This window comes from Triticum dicoccoides, chromosome 2B, assembly GCF_002162155.2.
Source record: "Triticum dicoccoides isolate Atlit2015 ecotype Zavitan chromosome 2B, WEW_v2.0, whole genome shotgun sequence".
NCBI lineage: Eukaryota > Viridiplantae > Streptophyta > Magnoliopsida > Poales > Poaceae > Triticum > Triticum dicoccoides.
In genome coordinates, this window is record NC_041383.1 from 633,525,152 (window position 1) to 633,550,434 (window position 25,283).

The window sequence follows — 25,283 nt, forward strand, 5'->3', positions numbered from 1 at the left end:
CTCAGCCCATGAATAATCTTGAGCGATTGGCGTCAATGGACGACCTATGCTAATGTAGTCGTTGCTCGTTGGAGCAGGCGATGATACCAAGTGGTGCTCGAGTTGAGGAAGGACTTCATCATCAACAAAATTGTCATCATGACCAATATCTTCAGCTACGTTGGGGTCAACAGCTAGAACTTGTTCATCTACATGAGCCTCTATGGAAGCAGGCTGGTGGATCACAACACATCGATCTTTGTTGGTGGCATCTGGAGGAGCAATAGAGATAGGTTCAACAATGAGAGGCTGAGAGGCCGTAGCACGCTCTTTCTTTGAAGACTTAGTTCGCTTAGTCTTCGACTTTTTCTTGGAAGGGGCATCGCCAGATGCATCCTTGTGCTTGCGCTTCTTGGCTTCGGCTTCAATTGCCCTTGTTTTCTTCAGCTCCGAAGCTGCTGAGGGGACCTTAGGCTTCGAGCCTGTCATGCGGGCAGGGAAGACAATGTGAGGTTCTTCCTGCCTTGGTGCAGTTTGGGTCATAGCAGGCTTCTTTAGTTTGGCAGCCATCCTGGGATTGATACCAGGGCGCCCAAGAGCTTTGCGCTTCTCAGCTTCATTGTGTGCTTGAACACATTTCTCTGCAAGGTACTTCATGCGCTCTAGTGAGCCTTTAGCTTTAGTGCGCTTCTTGTGGAATTCCTCCTTGAGATCATTCAACATCTTCTTGAAGATTTGAACATCTGCCACGCTGAGCTTGGCCATGTTCTTCTTGAAGTGAGCCTTCTCATAATCAATTTTGTTCTTGATATCCACAATCTTCTAAGCCAAGGCCAACTCGCGTGCAATGGCTCCGTGGAATGTGACGCTGATGTCCACAGGAAGCTGAAGATCATCAATACTGATGCTCTGGTCGTCGAACCACTCATCGATGACGTTGTTCAAAATGTCAACATCGAAGAGGGGCAGGTCATTGAGGATTTATGCCTCTTGCTTGGTCTTGATAAGCATCTCAAGAGCATCATCACCAAGATCTTCATTGCTGGACAGATCAATGGTGTCATCTTCGTTGTGCAGAATAGCAAACGGAGTCAGGGGTTGCCCAGTGGTCTTCTTGGGCAATGGCTTCTTGGTCCTCTTGGACATGCAAGATACATCTTTAGATTGCACACTGGATTCAGGCGGTGCAGACTTCAGATTCTTCCTTGTTGCAGCTTTTGGTGAAGTAGATGGCTTTGCAGCTTTTGTCTTCTTCTTTTTCAACTTTGGAGGTGAGGGAGCTTCATCAGAATTAGCTTCTCCAGCAGATTGCTCCACATCTGCTCTCTGAGAAGCAATGTGAGACGGAAGCCCATCAAAATTGGCGAAGGGGCCAATTATGTTCTCATTAGCTTCACGTGTCCCATTAGATCTTGGAGTGGAGGGGTCAGGGTTGAAGTTGAGGCCAAACTCCTTTTGATTCTTGACAGTTGAATCTCTTGCAAGATGATAGTTGTGCTTGAAGAGATTGTCTTCACGACACCATAATAGCGAAGATGGGTCGGCATTTTCAGGCTGTTTTCCTCTGACCATACAGGGATAAAACTCCCGTTCAACAGCTCCAGCCTTAGTCTTCAGCACCAAGCCGCGGTACAGACACTCACCCCATGGGCGCCTGATGGCGTTCTTTTCAGCATATCTAGGCGTCACAAACCTGTACTTGAACCATTCCTCAGCCCAGTATCTTCGGATCCACTGAATCTGGTTCTTGCGCTGATTGTAACTCTCCTCGGGGTCTGACTTGTACAGTTCATACAGATCAGGAGGCAAATCAAGTGCAGTGTTGCCACGGTGTTGCCTGCCGCCTTTCTATGCAGATTTTTCTGAAGCCATTATATTCAGACTGGTTGGCTTCAACATAGTGAAAGGCTTCTGTCTGCTGGTCAGACAAGAACTGGCTTCAGGAGACTCGATGTGACGCTGTAAGTATTCTTCAAATGAATGCAGACTATGAGAACCAAGGGATTCTCCCACGGACATGTGCCCGTGACAGCATTAGAGATGCGAGGGAAGGGGAAGAGGTCATATGCATTCTCAGAAGATTTTGAAGATAAATCAGTTTAGAAGACATTGACCTCATAGTGTGAAGACATTCACTTATTTGGGGAGAGCTTGTTCCAGATTTGTACGAATCCATGAATAAGTACAAGTGAGGAATCTAACTAGTTATGAAGCACAAGTGAATATACTTGGCATGATATGAGATGCAGGACAAGATATATCCAGATTTCGAAGTGAAGAAACCACTTTTGATTGAACTGGATGGATTTGATGGATCAAAAAGGCAGTAAAAAGTAAGATTTAATTACCGCTGATGAACTGCTAGACGAGGTTCAAAGAGAGGTCGAGCAGTTCAATCTCCCATGCCCTAACTCGGCGGCGGAAGACACCTACGGCGGTGGCAGAGAGGATGAGGTCCACGACCGGCGTGAGGACGGCGTCGAAGAAGTCGCGGCAGCTAAGCGCTTTGTCTCCGGCGTCGACGTGAGCTAGCAGTGGCACTAGGGTTTGTGCGAGGTGGCGAGGGTGGAAGAACAGATATTGACCACGCGGGTGAGTATATATAGGAAAGAGGAGGGCGGCGCAGCGCAATTACTCAGGTGCCCCTAGCGGTTCACATTTGAGGGACACGTGGCATGCATGCAACTCATTGAAAGTTGTTCCATGTTCCCACGCACGCCTGGATTCTTGGGTGGTCGTTCCGGCTTCTCCGGTTTTTAGGCATTTAAATGTTTGTCACATTGTCTTCTGTAGATTCAATAGAATGCATATGATTTGGACAGATAGAGTTTGATCTAGAAGCACAGAATAGGTTCGGGTCCGATCACATTCACTTAGTTTAATAAGGATTCAAGCATGAAGACATAACTATTAGTGAATGTTGTAGAGGACAAAACATAAACAAATATATATATATCAATTTAACATTGTGAATATAAACCTTGAAGTTAAATCAATGTTGAAGACAAACCAAATGCGAAGACTAGGCAACCATGTCGCCAAGAGAAACACTTCAAAAGAATTTCGGTGGTGGTGTTACCCGCCGTATAGGAAGTATTAGACCCACACAGGGCGCACAATTATCATGGCGCTCCGAAGTCAATTTCCACGTTAATGTATTCACACTCAGAGGGTAAGTCTTCAATGATTGAAGATATACGTTACTTCGTGTGTTACACATCTAAGTCATCAACATGCATAACCGTTAGGATGTGTGTCCAATTACAGGACATTTGAGGATTTTAAGATATTTAGCTCACACCGCAACCTACAAAACCTTTTCTCATCCAAGGGATTTGTGAAGATATCTGCCAATTGCTCTTCAGTGTTGACTTGAATGATATCAATATCTTCTTTGTTGACATGATCTCTGAGAAAGTGATGACGGATCTGAATGTGCTTTGTCTTCGAGTGCTGAACTGGATTCTTGGAAGCTTGATGGGGCTTTCATTATCGCAGAAGAGTGGCACATTCTTCATGTGGATGCCATAGTCCTTGAGAATTTGCTTCATCCAGAGGAGCTGAGCACAACACAATCCAGCAGCAATGTATTTAGATTCAGCCGTGGAGAGAGACACACAGTTCTGCTTCTTTGAAGACCAACAGACAAGAGATCGCCCAAGAAAATGACATGTTCCTAAAGCGGACTTGCGATCAACCTTGTCACCAGCATAATCATTATCATAGTATCCAATCAGATCAAATGTTGATCCCTTTGGATACCATAATCCTATTTGTCAGTGGGAAACGACACCTATGGGATCACAAGAATCCCTACTACGGTTGCGGGGCGCGGGATCGTGAGAAGAGCGGGACTAGTGGACAACACAAAGGGGCTTTACCCAGGTTCAGGCCGCAAAGATGCGTAAAACCCTACGATCCTGCTTTGGTGGATGTATTTGTTGGGGAACGTAGCAGAAATTCAAAATTTTCCTACGTGTCACCAAGATCTATCTATGGAGAAACCAGCAACGAGGGGAAGGAGAGTGCATCTACATACCCTTGTAGATCGCTAAGCGGAAGCGTTCAAGAGAACAGGGTTGAAGGAGTCGTACTCGTCGTGATCCAAATCACCGGAGATCCTAGTGCCGAACGGACGGCACCTCCGCGTTCAACACACGTACAGCCCGGTGACGTCTCCCACGCCTTGATCCAGCAAGGAGAGAGGGAGAGGTTGAGGAAGACTCCGTCCAGCAGCAGCACAACGGCGTGGTGGTGATGGAGGAGCGTGGCAATCCTGCAGGGCTTCGCCAAGCACCGCGGGAGAGGAGGAGTAAGAGAGGTAGGGCTGTGCCAATAGTGGAAGAAACTCATGTGTTGGGAAGCCCCCACAACTCAACTATTTATAGGGGGAGGGGAGGGGGCTGCGCCCCCTCTAGGGTTCCCTCCCCAGGGGTGGCGGCAGCCCCAGATGCCATCTGGGTGGCGGCCAAAGGGGGAAAAAGGGGAGGCGCGCCTGGGGTGGGCCTTAGGGCCCATCTGCCCTAGGGTTTGCCCCCTCCCACTCTCCCCTGCGCCTTGGGCCCCTTGTGGGGGGCGCACCAGCCCACCTGGGGCTTGTTCCCTCCCACACTTGGCCCATGCAGTCCTTCGGGGTTGGTGGCCCCACTTGGTGGACCCCGGGACCCTCCCGGTGGTCCCGGTACGTTACCGGAAAAACCCAAAACTTTTTCGGCGACCAAAACAAGACTTCCCATATATAAATCTTTACCTCCGGACCATTCCGGAACTCCTGGTGACGTCCGGGATCTCATCCAAGACTCCAAACAACATTCGGTAACCACATACAAACTTCCTTTATAACCCTAGCATCATCGAACCTTAAGTGTGTAGACCCTACGGGTTCGGGAATCATGCAGACATGACCGAGACGTTCTCCGGTCAATAACCAACAGCAGGATATGGATACCCATGTTGGCTCCCACATGTTCCACGATCATCTCATCGGATGAACCACGATGTCAAGGATTCAGTCAATCCCGTATACAATTCCCTTTGTCTAGCGGTATTGTACTTGCCCGAGATTCGATCGTCGGTATACCGATACCTTGTTCAATCTCGTTACCGGCAAGTCTCTTTACTCGTTCCATAACACATCATCCCATGATCAACCCCTTGGTCACATTGTGCACATTATGATGATGTCCTACCGAGTGGGCCCAGAGATACCTCTCCGTCACACGGAGTGACAAATCCCAGTCTCGATTCGTGCCAACCCAACAGACACTTTCGGAGATACCTGTAGTGCACCTTTATAGCCACCCAGTTACGTTGTGACATTTGGTACACCCAAAGCATTCCTACGGTATCCAGGAGTTGCACAATCTCATGGTCTAAGGAAATGATACTTGACATTAGAAAAGCTTTAGCATACGAACTACGATCTTTGTGCTAGGCTTAGGATTGGGTCTTGTCCATTACATCATTCTCCTAATTGTGTGATCCCGTTATCAACGACATCCAATGTCCATGGTTAGGAAACCGTAACCATCTATTGATCAGCGAGCTAGTCAACTTGAGGCTTACTAGGGACATGGTGTTGTCTATGTGCCCACACATGTATCTGAGTTTCCTATCAATACAATTACAGCATGGATAATAAACGATTATCATGAACAAGGAAATATAATGATAACTAATTTATTATTGCCTCTAGGGCATATTTCCAACAGTCTCCCACTTGCACTAGAGTCAATAATCTAGTTCACATCGCCATGTGATTAACACTCACGGGTCACATCGCCATGTGACCAACATCCAAAGAGTTTACTAGTGTCACTAAACTAGTTCACATCATCATGTGATTAAGACTCAATGACTTCTGGGGTTTGATCATGTTTTGCTTGTGAGAGATGTTTTAGTCAACGGGTCTGCAATATTCAGATCCGTATGTACTTCGCAAATCTCTAGGTCATATTGTAAATGCTGCTTCCACGCTCCACTTGGAGCTATTCCAAATGGTTGCTCCACTATACGTATCCGGTTTGCTACTCAGAGTCACTCGGATAGGTGTTAAAGCTTGCATCGACGTAACCCTTTACACCGAACACTTTATCACCTCCATAATCGAGAAACATGTCCTTATTTACTCCAAGGACAATTTGACCGCTGTCCAATGATCCATTCCTGGATCATTCTTATACCCCTTGACTGACTCATGGCAAGGCACACTTCCGGTGCGGTACACAGCATCGCATACTATAGAGCCTACGTCTGAAGCATAGGGGATGACCTTCATCCTTTCTCTCTCTTCTGCCGTGGTCGAGTTTTAACTCTTAACTTCATACTTTACAACTCAGGCAAGAACTCCTTCTTTGACTGATCCATCTTGAACACCTTCAAGATCATGTCAAGGTATGTGCTCATTTGAAAGTACCATTAAGCGGTTTTTGACCTATCCTCATAGATCTTGATGCTCAATGTTCAACTATATTAATCCAGGTTTTCTATTGAAAAACACCTTTCAAATAACCCTATATGCTTTCCAGAAATTTTACATCATTTCTGATCAACAATATGTCAACAACATATACTCATCAGAAATTCTATAGTGCTCCCACTCACTTCTTTGGAAATACAAGTTTCTCATGAACTTTGTATAAACCCAAAATCTTTGATCATCTCATCAAAGCGCACATTCCAACTCCGAGATGCTTACTCCAGTCCATAGAAGGATCGCTGGAGCCAGCATACCTTTTAGCATCCCTAGGATCGACAAAACTTTTCTGATTGTATCACATACAACCTTTCCTTACGAAAACTGGTAAGGAAACTCGTCTTGACATCCATCTGCCAGATTTCATAAATGGAGCTAATGCTAACATGATTCCGACGGACTTAAGCATCGCTACGGATGAGAAAATCTCATCATAGTCAACTCCTTGAACTTGTGAAAAACTCTTCGCCACAAGTAGAGCTTCATAGACGGTGACATTACCGTCCACGTCCGTCTTCTTCTTAAAGATCCATTTATCTCAATGGCTTGCCGATCATCGGGCAAGTCCACCAAAGTCCATGCTTTGTTTTGATACATGGATCCTATCTCGGATTTCATGGCTTCTAACCATTTATCGGAATTTGGGCCCACCGTCGCTTCTCCATAGCTCGTAGGTTCATTGTTGTCTAGCAACATGACCTTCAAGACAGGATTACTGTACCACTCTGAAGTAGTACGTATCCTTGTCACCCTACGAGGTATGGTAGTGACTTGATCCAAAAACTTCATGATCACTATCATAAGCTTCTACTTCAATTGGTGTAGGCGCCACAGGAACAACTTCCTGTGCCCTGCTACACACTTGTTGAAGTGACGGTTCAATAACCTCATCAAGTCTCCACCATCCTCCCACTCAATTTTCGAGACAAACCTTTCCTCGAGAAAGGACCCGATTCAAGAAACAATCCCTATTGCTTTCGGATCTGAATTAGGAGGTATACCCAACTGTTTTGGGTGTCCTATGAAGATGCATTTTATCTGCTTTGGGTTCGAGCTTATCAACCTGAAACTTTTTCACATAAGCGTCGCAGCCCCAAACTTTTAAGAAACGGCAACTTAGGTTTCCCCAAACCATAGTTCAAACGGTGTCGTCTCAATGGAATTACGTGGTGCCCTATTTTAAAGTGAATGCGGTTGTCTCTAATGCCTAACCAATGAACGACAGTGGTAATCATGGTACGCACCATATCCAATAGGGTGCAACTATGATGTTCGGACACACCATCACATTATGGTGTTCCAGGCGGTATTAATTGTGAAACAATTTCCACAATGTCTTAATTGCATGCCAAAGCTCGTAACTCAGATACTCATCTCTATGATCATATCATAGACATTTTATCCTCTTGTCACGAAGATCTTAAACTTCACTCTGAAATTACTTGAACCATTTAGTAATTCAGACTTGTGTTTCATCAAGTAAATATACTCAACATCTACTCGAATCATGTGTGAAGTAAGAACATAACGATATTCACTGCATGCATCAGCACTCATTGGACTGCACACATCAAAATGTGTTACTTCCAACAAGTTGCTATCTTGTTCCATCTTACTGAAAACGAGGCTTTTCAGTCATCTTGTCCATGTGGTATGATTTGCATATCTCAAGTGATTCAAAATCAAGTGAGTCCAAAATGGTCCATTTGCATGGAGTTTCTTCATGCATATACACCAATAGACATGGTTTGCATGTCTCAAACTTTTCAAAAACGAGTGAGTCCAAAGATCCATCAACATGGAGCTTCTTCATGCGTTTTATACCAATATGACTTACATGGCAGTGCCACAAGTAAGTGGTACTATCATTACTATCTTATATCTTTTGGCATGAAAATGTGTATCACTACGATCGAGATTCAATAAACCATTCCTTTAGGTGCAAGACCATACAAGGTATTATTCAAATAATAGAGTAACCATTATTCTCCTTAAATGAATAACCGTTTTGCGATAGACATAATCCAATCATGTCTATGCTCAACGCAAACACCAAATGACAATTACTCAGGTTTAATACTAATCTTGATGGTAGAGGGAGCGTGCGATGTTTGATCACATCAAACTTGGAAACACTTCCAACACATATCGTCAGCTCACCTTTAGCTAGTCTCCGTTTATTCCGTAGCTCTTTTATTTCGAGTTACTAACACTTAGCAACTGAACCGGTATCTTAATATCCTGGTGCTACCAGGAGTACTAGTAAAGTACACATTAACATAATGTATATCCAATATATTTCTATCGACTTTGCCAGCCTTCTCATTTGCCAAGTATCTAGGGTAATTCTGCTCCAGTGGTTGTTCCCCTTATTATAGAAGCACTTAGTCTCGGGTTTGGGTTCAACCTTGGGTTTCTTCACTAGCGCGGCAGCTGATTTGCCGTTTCATGAAGTATCCCTTCTTGCCCTTGCCCTTCTTGAAACTAGTGGTTTCACCAACCATCAACAATTGATGCTCCTTCTTGATTTCTACTTTCGCGGTGTCAAACATTGCGAATACCTCAAGGATCATCATATCTATCCCTGATATGTTACAGTTCATCACGAAGCTCTAGTAGCTTGGTGGCAATGACTTTGGAGAAAACATCACTATCTCATCTGGAAGATCAACTCCCACTTGATTGAAGTGATTGTTGCACTCAGACAATCTGAGCACAAGCTCAACAATTGAGCTTTTCTCCCTTAGTTTGCCGGCTAAGAAAATCGTCGGAGGTCTTATACCTCTTGACGTGGGCACGAGCCTGAAATCCCAATTTCAGCCCTCGAAACATCTCATATGTTCCGCGATATTTCGAAAACGTCTTTGATGCCTCAACTCTAAACCGTTTAACTGAACTATCACGTAGTTATCAAAACATGTATGTCCGATGTTCGCAACATCCACAGACGACGTTTGGGGTTCTGCACACTGAGCGGTGCATTAAGGACATAAGCTTTCTACTGATCGCATAATCGCTACTGTCAACTTTCAACTATTTTTTCTCTAGGAACATATCTAAACAGTGGAACTAAAGCGCGAGCTCACGGCATAATTTGCAAAGATATTTTGACTATGTTCAGGATAATTAAGTTCATCTTATGAACTCCCACTCAGATAGACATCCCTCTAGTCATCTAAGTGATTACATGATCCGAGTCAACTAGGCCGTGTCCGATCATCACGTGAGACGAACTAGTCATCATCGGTGAAAATCTTCATGTTGATCGTATCCTCCATACGACTCATGCTCGACCTTTCGGTCTCTTGTGTTCCGAGGCCATGTCTGTACATGCTAGGCTCGTCAAGTTAACCTAAGTGTTTCACGTGTGTAAATCTGGCTTACACCCATTGTATGTGAACGTAAGAATCTATCACACCCGATCATCATGTGGTGCTTCGAAACAACGAACTTTCGCAACGGTGCACAGTTAGGGGGAACACTTTCTTGAAATTTTAATGAGGGATCATCTTATTTATTACCGTCGTTCTAAGCAAATAAGATGCATAAACATGATAAACATCACATGCAATCAAATAGTGACATGATATGGCCAATATCATATTGCTCCTTTTGATCTCCATCTTTGGGGCTCCATGATCATCATCGTCACCGGCATGACACCATGATCTCCATCATCATGATCTCCATCATCGTGTCTTCATGAAGTTGTCTCGCCAACTATTACTTCTACTACTATGGCTACCGGTTAGCAATAAAGTAAAGTAATTACATGGCGTTGTTCAATGACACGCAGGTCATACAATAAATAAAGACAACTCCTATGGCTCCTGCTGGTTGTCATACTCATCGACATGCAAGTCGTGATTCCTATTACAAGAACATGATCAATCTCATACATCACATATCATTCATCACATTCTTCTTGGCCATATCACATCACATAGCATACCCTGCAAAAACAAGTTAGACGTCCTCTAATTGTTGTTTGCATGTTTTACGTGGCTGCTATGGGTTTCTAGAAAGAACGTTTCTTACCTACGCAAAAACCACAACGTGATATGTCAATTACTATTTAACCTTCATAAGGACCCTTTTCATCGAAACCGTTCCGACTAAAGTGGGAGAGACTGGCACCCGCTAGCCACCTTATGCACCAAGTGCATGTCAGTCGGTGGAACCTGTCTCACGTAAGTGTACGTGTAAGGTCGGTCCGGGCTGCTTCATCCCACAATACCGTCGAAACAAGATTGGACTAGTAACAGTAAGCATATTGAACAAAATCAACGCCCACAACTACTTTGTGTTCTACTCGTGCAAAGAATCTACACAATAGACCTAGCTCATGATGCCACTGTTGGGGAACGTAGCAGAAATTCAAAATTTTCCTACGTGCCACCAAGATCTATCTATGGAGAAACCAGCAACGAGGGGAAGGAGAGTGCATCTACATACCCTTGTAGATTGCTAAGCAGAAGCGTTCAAGAGAACGGGGTTGAAGGAGTCGTACTCATTGTGATCCAAATCACCGGAGATCCTAGTGCCGAACGGACGGCACCTCCGCGTTCAACACACGTACAGCCCGGTGACATCTCCCACGCCTTGATCCAGCAAGGAGAGAGGGAGAGGTTGAGGAAGACTCCATCCAGCAGCAGCACAATGGCGTGGTGGTGATGGAGGAGTGTAGCAATCCTGCAGGGCTTCGCCAAGCACCGTGGGAGAGGAGGAGTAAGAGAGGTAGGGCTGCACCAATAGAGGAAGAAACTCATGTGTTGGGCAGCCCCCACAACTCAACTATTTATAGGGGGAGGGGAGGGGGCTGCGCCCCCTCTAGGGTTCCCTCCCCAGGGGTGGCGGCAGCCCCAGATGCCATCTGGGTGGCGGCCAAAGGGCGAGAAAGGGAAGGCGTGCCTGGGATGGGCCTTAGGGCCCATCTGCCCTAGGGTTTGCCCCCTCTCACTCTCCCCTGCGCCTTGGGCCCCTTGTGGGGGTCGCACCAGCCCACCTGGGGCTGGTTCCCTCCCACACTTGGCCCATGCAGTCCTCCGGGGTGGGTGGCCCCACGTGGTGGACCCCCGGGACCCTCCCGGTGGTCTCGGTACGTTACCGGAAAAACCCAAAACTTTTCCGGTGACCAAAACAGGTCTTCCTATATATAAACCTTTACCTCCGGACCATTCCAGAACTCCTCGTGAGGTCCGGGATCTCATCCGGGACTCCGAACAACATTCGGTAACCACATACAAACTTCCTTTATAACCCTAGCGTCATCGAACCTTAAGTCTGTAGACCCTACGGGTTCGGGAATCATGCAGACATGACCGAGACGTTCTCCGGTCAATAACCAACAGCGAGATCTGGATACCCATGTTTCCTCCCACATGTTCCACGATGATCTCATTGGATGAACCACGATGTCAAGGATTCAATCAATCCCGTATACAATTCCCTTTGTCTAGCGGTATTGTACTTGCCCGAGATTCGATCGTCGGTATACCGATACCTTGTTCAATCTCGTTACCGGCAAGTCTCTTTACTCGTTCTGTAACACATCATCCCATGATCAACCCCTTGGTCACATTGTGCACATTATGATGATGTCCTACCGAGTGGGCCCAGAGATACCTCTCCGTCACACAGAGTGACAAATCCAAGTCTCGATTCGTGCTAACCCAACAGACTCTTTCAGAGATACCTGTAGTGCACCTTTATAGCCACCCAGTTACGTTGTGACATTTGGTACACCCAAAGCATGCCTACGGTATCCGGGAGTTGCACAATCTCATGGTCTAAGGAAATGATACTTGACATTAGAAAAGCTTTAGCATACGAACTACGATCTTTGTGCTAGGCTTAGGATTGGGTCTTGTCCATTACATCATTCTCCTAATGATGTGATCCCGTTATCAACGACATCCAATGTCCATGGCCAGGAAACCATAACCATCTATTGATCAACGAGCTAGTCAACTTGAGGCTTACTAGGGACATGGTGTTGTCTATGTACCCACACATGTATCTGAGTTTCCTATCAATACAATTATAGCATGGATAATAAACGATTATCATGAACAAGGAAATATAATGATAACTAATTTATTATTGCCTCTAGGGCATATTTCCAACAGTATTTAGTGTTCTTGAACTCCTGAACTACCTCTGGGTGTTGCCAGGTTCCAACTAGCCGAATCCTTCTCCCGTGCGCCTTGGGCCTCCTTTTATAGGCGAAAGGGGCTGCCACAGTGGCACACAGGAGGTGGGAAGTGCTACAGCATTATGAGCTTATCATTGATATTATAGGACAAAGTGCATTAAATGCGGGGCTTAGGTGTCCCTTCACTTTATCAGGGACAGGGGTGAGGCCTGTCCCATCCGTCGCCGCCCCTCCTGGCTTTGACACGAGCCCTGCCAGCGGTGCATGAAGTGCCATGTAGGCAGGCAGGCAGCTGAGGTGGTGCAGTGGTGGAGCTTCCACGAAGGGCTGCATGTTGCCACGCAGGTGCCTGCCCAGCTAGTTGGGTCTGCAGCTACATGCGAACGGCAGCGGCGGAGACTTGCTGGCGCGGGCTTGGCAGTGGCCCTGCTGGCGCGCCTGGCGAGGGTCTTGCCAGGTGGCCTAGCAAGGGTCCTGCCACGGCACGCCGTCGTCCCCGGCAAGGATCTTGCCGGGGGTCTCGTGGGCTTCCTTGGCAAGAACCTTGCCGAGGATTGTTGCCTTCCTGTCCTCATTTGATCTTGACTGTTCTTTGTCTTCATAAAGATCTGCATGCCACCATGAAGGTTCCTCCCGAGCTTTGTCCCAAATGTGTTTACAACATTGGTGGGCTCGAAGGCAGCTCGATCAGCTGGTGTGGACGACCTGCCCCGATAAGGGTCTTGCCGGGGCCACTGAGGCTGCCCTCGGCAAGGGCCCTTGCCGGGGCAACCTGCGTTGCCCGTGCGAACTTTGTGGCCTTGCTCCTTGACGCTACTTTGTTTGTCTTGTGCCTTCGGCTTCTTTCCGGCTTCCCTCTCCTGCCCTGCTATGCGTGGCCGTGGCGGGTGGCTCTGACTGCCCGTGCACAAGTAAAGGGGTCAAAAGCAGAGCCCCTACTTTTGTACACCGACAGGAGCCCCCGGGCCTGGGCCATACATAAGCGCAACACGTTGTTGGGCCAGGCCCAGAATGGTGCGCGGTCAGTCGGCGTGGATTTTTACCACAATAGTTGTTCTGTCCGTTGTGCCTCCCCCCACGACCTGCGTCGGACGCGCGTCGTGGGTAAGCGTGCGTGACGTGGGGGGCATGCGTGGGATGGCGACCGCACACATGCGTCGCATCGCAGTTAATGGGAAAGGAGGTGGCCCGTGCCTTCCCCATAAGTAGGAATAACCGCGGGCGCGCTGCTCACTTTTCCCCTTCCCTGCGCCTTCCTCAATCTTGAAGCCGCCGCCCCCCTTTATTCCTCCTCGAGCCCCCTGCTTTCGTTCATCATCGACGCGCTTCTGCCATCCCCCGCCTTCTGCGACCGCAGTTGCGCCCAAATCCACCAAAGGAAAGGGGATAGCAAAAGATGCCGTCGCGGCGGAGCCGTCGGAGAGCGAGCTGGTGGCGTGGCGGGCGCAGTTCGCCCTCTTTCCCTTGACGGTTGACATGCCCATGCTCTGGGAGTACTACAAGCTTCTGTTGGGCGTGAAGACGGGGGGAGAGACGATGGGGCATCCAGCCACGCACGTCATCCCTGCCAGTGCTGGGCCCGCCCCAAACCGGTACCCTTTCTTCGTCGACTACTTCTCTTGCAGGCTTTGTCCCCCTTTCTCTGATTTCTTCAAGGACACCATGTACACCTTCGGCTCCCGCCTTCTGGATTTTACCCCAAATGTCGTGGCGTGTATGGCCCTTTTCGCACACCTCTGCGAGGGCTTCGCTGGGGTTCATTCCAGCACGGCACTCTTCCGCCACTACTTCTCCCCTCGGATCCAAAAGGGAGGCGCCATCACCGGCAGCGTCGCTTGGATCCCGAGGGCCAAGGGAGCATACCCGGACGGTGCCATGAAGGAGAGGTGGGAAGAGTGGCGGGGCCGATGGTGCCGCGGAAAGGACTGGTGCAATATCAACATTGACAACGAGAAGCTCATGATCGCCACCACCAGAATCCTCCGGCTTACCTGGGCCGGTCTCACCCTTGAGATGATCGGCGCGGACTTCATCCGCCACCGGATTGCTCCTCTACATGACAAGGGGAGGCCGGCCTGGATTTTCGTGAATGCTGCTGATATCATGAGGCTCCGCCCCGGCCTCGACCAGAATCTGACGGTGTTGAGGCACGCCCATCTCTGCCAGCGGATTTTCCAACTCGAGGTGAATGAAGAAGGCGAGGTCGAGCGGTCCGGCAAGGTGGCAAGGGCTGCCGCAAAGGCCAGCAAGATAGACAAGGAGCCTATCTTCAAGTTGCCGGCGGGAGTGGACCCGCCCAGCAACAACTCTCGCCGGTCAGAGATCATCGCCATGATGCCGCCCTTCAACGCGCATGGACTCAACCCGAGCTGGGTTGAGCCTGACGAGCTAAAGGTGCAGGAGTTCTTCGACACCTTGCATGAGCGTACATTGTCGCCGAGCCGCGGCTTGTCCAGGATACTTCTCAGGAGGAGTTGGACTACATCACCGCTAGGTTACGGGAGACAAGGCTCGCCGAGGAGTCGGCAAAGCTTACCGTGGAGGCCGGTAGCGCTGGTGGCATGGTGGACAGCACCGCGGTGGAAGCGGAGGAGGAGGACCTTGCCCGATGGGCGGCGGCCGCTGGGGAGGCCAGCGGTGCTAGCGCCGGGGCCCCCCTTGTTGAGGACGTCGTTGACGGGGCTTCAAAGGAGGACGAAGGGGAGGAGATCGTGGCCTCCGATCCTCCGGCCACTGGGAGGGGGCGAGTTCTACGGCGGGCTGCCTCCGGCGAGCCGGTCCGTCCTGGTCGGGATGCATAGTGGCGGCTGGCTCAGCGGATGTCCGCGCGCCAGACGAGGGCCGCAGTGACGAAGAAGGCGGCGGAGGCCAAGGCAACGAGGAGGAAGGCATCTGCTTCCTCGTTGTCCAGGCGTGCCCAGACGCCAACGCCCTCCCCGCTGCCGGTAGATGTTGGCACGGGGATTGCCTTCGACTTCGGGCCCCTCAGCCCGGAGAGATACTCTGGGCCGCCCAGCCCGGAGAGAAAAAGAAAAGCAACGGAGGAGGAGGAAGAAGAAAAATGAAGAGTAAGCTTCTGCTTTCCTCCCTCATTTCTTACACTTCCCCTCACGGTGTTGCTCACTTGTCTTCATCTTCCAAGGATGTGGAGACGTTGGCCCAGCGGATGAAGAGGTCCAGGACTTTGGCGAGTGGACAGCCCCCGGCAGGCACCTCTGGCACGCCACTGGTGGTGTCGAGCAGCCCAGACAGCAGCCCCCAGCCCAGCCCCCAGAGTGAGTCCATCACCCACCCTCCATAAGTGTGCGTCATGCGTGATGCTTCAGTGCTAACCATGTCGTGGATGCAGGAGGGGAGCAGCACCGAGGGTAGCCACAAAGGGTTTCTCCTATCGTGTCGCCTCGGTCAACCACACCGCCCCGAGGGGCGTCCCCGGCAAGGGCACAAAGCCCTGAGACCATGCACATGGAGGAGTTGGAGGACAACGCAGGCGCTGGTGGCTTTGCTTCAATGCCGGACCTTGGCGGAGAAGGGGCTTCCGCCTCTCGGCCTGGGGCGGGTAAGCCATTTGCTCTCCGTCTCCACATGCACCTTTTCTTGTTCTTTTTTTCGTGCTCTGATGTTGATTTTGTCTTGTTTCCTCCTTGGCATCCAGATTTCTCCTCGATGGATCCAGAGGATGTTGATACCGTGATCAAGCACGTCGCTGAGGATGCCTCGGCGCAGGCTTAGAAAATTGCGGCCAAGGAGAACGCAATGGGTGCTACTAAAGACGCCACCAAGGGGCCCACTGAAGAGCCCGGCATTGGCCTGCCGAAGAGGCCGGCAAGGCTGCTGCCGAGGAGGCGGCGGTCGACAACCAGCCCTCCTCCTCTGCTGCCTCTGGCTCCGGCAGGTACCTGAAGGTGGGCAAGGACCTCTTAGTCCATCTCCCAGGTGCGTTAAGCTCCAGGGCCCCCATCGAGGGGGAGATGCTCGACGGCGAGGTGCTTACCGCCGCCGGGCTCGACGTTGTCGACGAGCATAACATCGACGGTGATGGCTCCCAGGAGGAGCGGCTGCTTCGAGCCATGGGTGCCAGCTTTCGGAAACTCTAGGCTCTCCATCACGCTCGCCTAGACAAGGACAAGTCCAAGGCGGCTCTGGCGGAGAAAGTGGAGGCGGACTTCGAAGGGCGCGTCACTAAGGCGCAAGATTGGTGGTGCCAGGCTCAGGACAAGGTGAAGGCCGCTCGAAGCGGGCTAGCCAGGCGCGACGTGGAGCTCACCATGAAGCTGGCCGACATCGAGAAGGCCTAGGAGACGGCGAGGAGCCTGGCCGCCGGAGCCGAGGCGGCCCGGTCCCAGCGCGAAGCCTCACTGAACTCCCAAGAGGAGGACCTTGCCGCGCGCGAGGAGAAGCTTGCCGCCATGCTCCGCGGCAAGGATGAAGAAGTGGGCCAGCTCGTCACACAGCGGACCCAGGAGCAGAGGCATCAGGAAGCAATCAATGCCCAGGCTCAGGTCTACGCTAGCAAGGTGAAGGAGCTGGAGGATCAAGCCTTGAAGCTGTCCCAGGAGAAGGACATGCTCAACGGCGCCCTGGTTGAGGTGTAAGGCGCAGTCATCAGCAAGACCGGAGAGCTCTCTAACGCCAACAACTCCATCAGAGACCTCCAGCTGAAGCTGGGGGATCTCGAGAAGATGCTGTCAGAGGCCAGGACCCGGGAGGAGATCCTGACCAAGGACCTGGCAATGGAGAAGCAGCTACGGATGAACGAGACCGCCAGCCTCAACGACCAAGTGGCGGGCGAGAAGCGCTGGCTCGAACGCCTTGCCGCTGTTGCGGACTCGGCCGCCACTCAGTTGGCCACCATGGGGGTGCCGGGCATGGAGTACGCCCCGGTGGTGAACCTAAGCCCCAACGCCAGCCTGACCATATACTTTCGGAGGGTCGTTGGTGCCCTGAAGCGGCTCCACTCCAAACGGGCGTCTCCCTGACTGAAGAGTCCCGGATTCTTTGCCGAGGGGCCATGAACAGGGTGCTCGTCAAGATAGCGCATTGGCATCCCGACCTTGATTTTGAAGCAGTGCTGAAGAGCTTGCCGGCGGATGCTGACATCGCAGCGCTCAATGAGCGTATCCAGCCCATCCTCAGCCTCATGGACAAAATCAAGAGGATGGAGGGCCAGCGCTGAGACTAAGCACCCCGTTCTTTATCGCCGCTGCAGGTTCATGACCAAGACAAAGCTATCTTTAGTTAGAACTGCGGTGGCAATTTGTGTAATATAACTCTGCAGTATTCCTGAAATTATGCATGTTATTTTCCTGTTCGATTTTCCTTTGTATTTATGCCCCACGTCAACTGGGTGGGCTTGCCGGCACGTAAACCCAGGGTGGCGTCTTGAGGACGGATCCTTGTTAGCTTGCCGGGCGTGCTTGCTGCCGGGCAAAACACCTTACCACCCTTAGTGCGGCCGCTCGATCTGTCGAGCTTGACTCTAGTCAGAGCCGAGAGCGTAGCTGATGGCGAAAGGCTACCCTGCCGCTCTCGACGTAGCCACTCGAACTATTGAGCGGACTCGAAACAGAACAAGGGCGTCGCCAATCGCAGGAGGGCCCCTCTGCATACAGGTTTTCCATACATAGGCAAAACCATCGAGGATAATAACCCTATATTCAAGGAGAAAAACTTATAATTCAGCATGACTTAGCTCTCTTGTCGCCACCTCGGCGTCCTTCTCGCCAACGGGCAGCGTCGCCCTCTTGGCTGCTTTCTCCGCAGGAGCCGTGGTGATGATGAACTACTAGGCCTACCACTAGACCAGATTATCACAATTGCGCCCCTACCTGGCGCGCCAAGGATGTCGGTGGGAAACGACACCTATGGGATCACAAGAATCCCTCCTGCGGTTGCGGGGCGCGGGATCGTGAGAAGAGCGGGACTAGAGGACAACACAAAGGGGATTTACCCAGGTTCGGGCCGCAAAGATGCGTAAAACCCTACAATCCTGCTTTGGTGGATGTATTTAGTGTTCTTGAGCTCCTGAACTAGCTATGGGTGTTGCCAAGTTCCAAGGAGCAGAATCCTTCTCCCGTGCGCCTTGGGCCTCCTTTTATAGGCAAAAAGGGCTGCCACAGTGGCACACATGAGGTGGAAAGTGCTACAGCGTTATGAGCTTATCACTGATATTATAGGACAAAGTGCATTAAATGCGGGGCTTAGCTGTCCCTTCACTTTATCAGGGACATGGGTGAGGCCCGTCCCGTCCGTCGCCGCCCCTCCTGGCTTTGACATGCGCCCTGGCCAGCGGTGCATGAAGTGCCATGTAGGCAGGCAGGCAGCTAAGGTGGCGCGGTGGTGGAGCTTCCACGAAGGGCTGCATGTTGCCACGCAGGTGCCTGCCCAGGTGGTTGGGTCGGCAGCTGCATGCGAACGGCAGCGGCGGAGACTTGCTGGCACGGGCCTGGCAGTGGCCCTGCTGGCGCGCCTGGCGAGGGTCTTGCCAGGTGGCCCGACAAGGGTCCTGCCACGGCACGCCGTCGTCCCCGGCAAGGATCTTGCCGGGGGTCTCGTGGGCTTCCTCGACAAGAACCTTGCCGATGATTGTTGCCTTCCTGTCCTCATTTGATCTTGACTGTTCTTTGTCTTCACAAAGATCTGCATGCCACCACGAAGGTGCCTCCCGAGCTTTGTCCCAAATGTGTTTACAGCGTTGGTGGGATCGAAGGCGGCTCGCTCAGCTGGTGTGGACGAGCTGCCCCGGCAAGGGTCTTGCCGGGGCCGCTGAGGCTGCCATCGGCAAGGGTCCTTGCCGGGGCAACCTGCATTGCCCGTGTGACCTTTGTGGCCTTGGTCCTTGATGCTGCTTTGTTCGTCTTGTGCCTTCGGCTTCTTTTCGGCTTCCCTCTCCTGCCCTGCTATGCGTGGCCGTGGCGGGTGGCTCTGACTGCCCATGCACAAAAAGAGGGGTCAAAAGAAGAGCCCCTACTTTTGTACACCGACACTATTGTTGGGGTGTAAGCCAAATATCGAAGTATTCGCTTCACTGCTAGGTGATGCAACTCCTTTGGTGCCACTTGGAATCGGGCACACATGCAAACACTAAGCATTATATCTGGCCTAGATGCACAGAAGTAAAGTAAAGAACCACTCATGGAGAGGTATACCTTTTGATCAAACTCTTTACCATTGTTGTCGGAGCTCAGATGACCTTTGCTTGGCATTGGCGTTATGTATCCTTTGCAGTCTTGCATTCCAAAATTCTTCAGGCAACCTTTGAGATATTTTTCTTGTGATATGAAGATGCCATTGCTCTACTGACGAATTTGAAGACCGAGGAAGAATTTCAGCTCACTCATCATGGACATCTAATATTGCTCTTGCATCAAGTGCCCAAACTCATCACTGTATCTTTTGTCAGTGCACACAAACAGTTCACTGTCATATGTCTTTGTGAAGAGTGTAGGATCTAGAGAACCAGGTTTGAAGCCTTTTCTCTTCAGGAAGTCTTTGAGTGTGTCATACCAAGCGCGAGGAGCTTGTTTGAGGCCATACAGTGCCTTGTTGAGCTTGTATACCATATCAGGATGTTTTGGATCTTCAAAGCCAGGTGGTTGTGCAACATATACTTATTCAAGCTTGCCATTGAGAAAGACACTCTTCACATCCATTTGGTACAGAAGAATGTTAAGATGGTTGGCATAGGCCAGTAGTATGCGAATGGCTTCAAGCCTTGCCATGGGAGCGAATGTTTCTTCGAAATCAATCCCTTCAACTTGAGTGTAACCTTGAGCAACTAGATGAGCTTTGTTTCTGACAACTTGACCATGCTCATCTTGTTTGTTTTGATAGATCAATTTGGTGCCAATGATTTTGTGCTTGCGAGGATCAGGACGCTTGACCAGTTCCCATACATTGCTCAGCTCGAACTGATGAAGTTCTTCTTGCATAGCTTGAATCCATTCAGGTTCCATGAAGGCTTCAGCAACTTTCTTGGGCTCAGATATAGAGACAATAGCAAAGTGCCCACAGGAATTTTCTAGCTGTGTTGCTCTAGAACGAGTGAGTGGACCAGGTGCATTGATGCTATCAGTTATCTTCTCAATCTGTACTTCATTTTCAACACGGGGATGAACTGGACGAAGATTTTGCCCTTGTAGATCATTGTCTTCAGCTTCAGCATTGACTTCAGGGTGAGCGTTGTCTTCAGGTTGATTTGGTGCAATGATGATTTCTTCTTCAGCCTGAGCTTCTGAAGGTATGATTTCTCAAGTACCCATAAGCTTGATAGATTCACTAGGAGGGACTTCATCTATCACATTTGGCAGGTGCTCTCCTTGCGAGCCGTTAGTCTCATCGAAATGTAGATCTACAGTTTCTACCACTTTATAGTGAAACAGGTTGAAGACTCTATAGGAGTGCGAATCCTTTCCGTATCCAAGCATAAAACCTTCATGTGCTTTCGGTGCAAATTTTGAACTATGATGTGGATCCTTGATCCAACACCTAGCACCAAATACTCTGAAGTAACTAACGTTTGGCTTCTAACCAGTTAGCGGCTCATATGATGTCTTCTTTAGAAGCTTGTGAAGATAAACACGGTTGATGACATGGCATGCAGTATCAATGGCTTCAGGCCAGAACTTCCTTGGAGTCTTGTACTCATCAAGCATCGTCCCAGCAATCTCAATGAGGGTTCTATTCTTGCGCTCCACGATGCCATTCTTCTGAGGTGTATAAGGAGCTAAGAACTCATGAGTGATTCCTAGTGTATCAAGATAAATGTCGAGGCCAGTGTTCTTGAATTCTGTACTGTTGTCACTTCTGTTGTGCTTGATCTTGATGCCATAGTTCGTCATGGCACGATTGACAAATCGTCTGAAGACATCCTGCACTTCAGTCTTGCAGAGGATTATATGCACCCATGTATATCTTGAGTAATCATCAACAATAACGAAGCCATAGAGACAAGCAATGGTAGTAAGAGTAGAGTAGTGAGTAGGGCCAAATAAGTCCATGTGAAGCAGCTCGAAGGGACTTGATGTCGTCATGATTGTCTTCGAGGGATGCTTGGCCCATGTCATCTTCCCAGCTTCACAAGCACCACACAGATGATCCTTCTTGAACTTGACACCCTTGATGCCCATGACATGCTTCTTCTTGCGACAGTGTACAAGTTCCTCATGCCAGCATGTCCTAGCCTCCAATGCCATAGCCAGCACTCTGAAGCTTTTCCTAGAAGACATACAACCAACTGTGGTCCTACTGAGAAGTCTACCATGTACAAATCATCTTTTCGATACCCTTCAAAGACTAGAAATTTGTCAGATTCTATAAGCACAAGACAACGATATTTTCCAAATATCACAATCATGTTCAGATCACAAAAGCATTGAGATAGACATTAAGTTGAAGCCAAGGGATTCAACAAGCATCACTTTATCCATGTGTTGATCCCTTGAGATTGCAACTCTACCCAGACCCAATACCTTCCCTTTACCAGTGTCAGCAAATGTGATGTGACTTTTGTCAGACGGCGTAGAGTTGAATCCATTAGAAGACTTCGATCACCAGTCATGTGGTTAGTGCTTCCACTATCCATAATCCATTTTGAAGCCACCGGTATCATATCCTACAGTACAGTTTGGGGGATAGGCTTCACCAAGGGTATTGTGAAGCAGAAACATTTGACGAACAAGTGGAATATGAAAGTTCAGATCTTGGTTAGGATAAATAGGATGATTGTCAAGGAATCCTGGGAAGAAATACATAATAAGACCATTTGGACATTTTATCTTGCGTCCCACAAGATGTTTAAGGTCCCCAACATTAGCATCTGACGCCTTTGATTTTCAGCTGGAGACCTTACCCTGCAAAAGAGAGTTAAGTTTTCTTAATCACCCACATCTTCAGGGGTGGCTTAGAAGCAATGAGTCTAAGTGCAACATCTGAAAACTTCAGCTTTGGAGCCCAAAGAAATAGCCTTGCAGGAGGTGAATAATACTCATAAGAATAAGAAGAAAAGTTCTTGGTCTTATGAACATAGCAGTTTGACGAAACATCTCATATTCAAAATTTTGAGTATGGTTTCCCTGTAAAACATTGGCATTAGGGTGACTCAGGTGAGTCCTCTGTCTATATGAAGTCTTTGGACCATATGAAGCATTTGGTTGGGATTTGTATTCTTCCTAGGTGGTGTCATGATGACATTCACTAGAAGATTCTCAAGACAACTCTTGGGTACCCAGATCTTCTTAAAAGGTGGTCCATTCCTGCAGTTATTACCGATATACTTGGCAAACACTTCACCATTCTGATTCCTGAACAATTTATAGTTTGCATCAAAGTATTCATCAATGATAATTGGGTTAGCACAAGAGAAGCCAGATAAGGTAGATGGATCCACTGAAGGTCCCTTTGCAGCAACCCATGTGGTTTTGGGGTACTGCTCAGGCATCCAGTAAGAACCATCAACATTCATTTTCCTTTAGAACCCAACACCCTCTTTCCAAGGGTTTTAGTTCAGAATCTGTTTTTTGAGGACATCACATAGTGTCTGATGCCCTTTGAGACTTTTATACATTCATATCTCAAGTAATGTCTTCAACCTGGCATTCTCATCAGCAATAGTAGTGGTATCTTCAATAGAGGGGTTAGTTACCACATCAGAAGTTGAAGATATTGCAACAGTAGGAGCATTTGAACATTCATCAATAGAGACAGCATTATCGCGCTCAAGACATTTTAGACATGGTGGTTCACATCCTTCCTGAGCGGAACTGATCTATTGAGCGCGGAGTGACTCGTTCTCCTTTTGAACATCTTCATGAGCCGATCTCAATTTCTCAAGCTCTTGTTTCCTTTGAAGATAATCATAGGAGAGCTTCTCATGAGAAGTTGAGAGCGTTTCATGACGACTTTCAAGTTCCTCGTACTTACCATGAAGATTTTTAATGTCTTCAATTAAGGACTGAGTTTGGTCCATTTCCGCGTCCAACAGGTCATCGCCTTTGTCTAACAACTTTTGAACATGTTCCATAGCATTCTGTTGTTCAGTTGTAATTTTAGCAAGTGTTTTGTAGCTAGGTTTAGATTCACATTCAGAGTCATCTTCACTTGAGGTTTGAAAGTAAGCATTGCGTGAGATTACCTTGGCACCACGTGCCATGAAGCAGTAGGTGGGAACAGAGTCATCCTCATCCTTGGCATCAGCGTTGGCGATGGGGCCATTGTCTTTAGTGTTGAAGATGGACTTGGTGATATACGTAGAAGCTAGAGCCAGGCTTGCTACTCCAGAATCAGATTCCTCTTCAGACTCCACCTCTACCTCCTTAGATGCAGACTCCTCCTTGGATTCCATCTCCTTGCCAACAAAGGCACGATCCTTGCTTGATGATCTCTTCTTGTGTGATGAAGACTTCGATGAAGACTTGGAAGAAGACTTTGAGGATTTCTTCTTCTTGTTGTCATCGGAATCATATTCCTTGCTCTTCTTCTTCTTCTTTGTCCCATTGTCCCACTGTGGACACTCGGAGATGTAGTGACCAGGTTTCTTGCACTTGTGGCAGGTTCTCTTCTTGGGATCATGAGATGAAGCTTCATCATTTCTAGTGCTGGATCTTGAAGACTTTCTGAAGCCTTTCCTCTTGGTGAACTGCTAGAACTTCTTCGCTAGCATAGCAAGCTAATTTCCAATATCTTCAGGATCCCCAGAACTGCAGTCAGAATCTTCTTCAGATGAGGAAACAACCCTTTCCTTCAAAGCACGAGTTCGGCCATAGTTGGGACCATAGATATATCTTTTCTCAGATAGCTGGAACTCATGTGTGTTGAGCCTCTCAAGTATGTCAGACGTATCGAGAGTCTTGTAGTCAGGACATTCTTGAATCATCAGGGCCAGGGTGTCAAATGACATATCAAGTGACCTCATCAGTGTCTTGACGATTTCATGCTTGGTGATCTCAGTGGCGCCGAGTGCATGAAGCTCATTTGTGAAGTCAGTGAGGCGATCAAATGTGAGCTGGACATTCTCATTGTCATTTCTCCTGAAGTGGTTGAAAAGATTGCGAAGAACACTGATCCTTTAATCTGTCTGCATTGAGACGCCTTTGTTGACCTTGGAAAGCCAGTCCCAGACTAGCTTCATAGTTTCCAGAGCACTCACACGACCATACTGTCCTTTGGTCAAATGACCACAGATGATGTTCTTGGCAGCTGAGTCTAGTTGAATGAACCTCTTGACATCAGCAGCAGTGACACCTTCACCGACCTTGGGAACGCCGTTCTTGATGACATACCAGAGGTCGAGTCAATGGCTTCAAGATGCATACGCATCTTATTCTTCTAGTAGGGGTAATCAGTGCCATCGAAGACATGGCAAGCAGCGGAGACTTTGATTATCCCTGCGGTCGACGTAGCTAAACTGCAAGTGGTTAAACTGAATCACACAGAACAAGGGAGCACCTTGCTCTGATACCAATTGAAAGTGCTAGTATTCAACAAGAGGGGGGTGAATAGGCGATTTTTATCAAAGTCTTCAAAACATGAATGCTTTGAAGACAAACTATAGAAATAAACCTATTGATATGCAGCTGAAGGTATACTACACTAGACAAGCCATAGTCAAGTAAGCAATGAAGTGAAAGCACGAAGACTATTAGCAGCTAGGCAGTAAAGATGAGGATGGAAGATAGT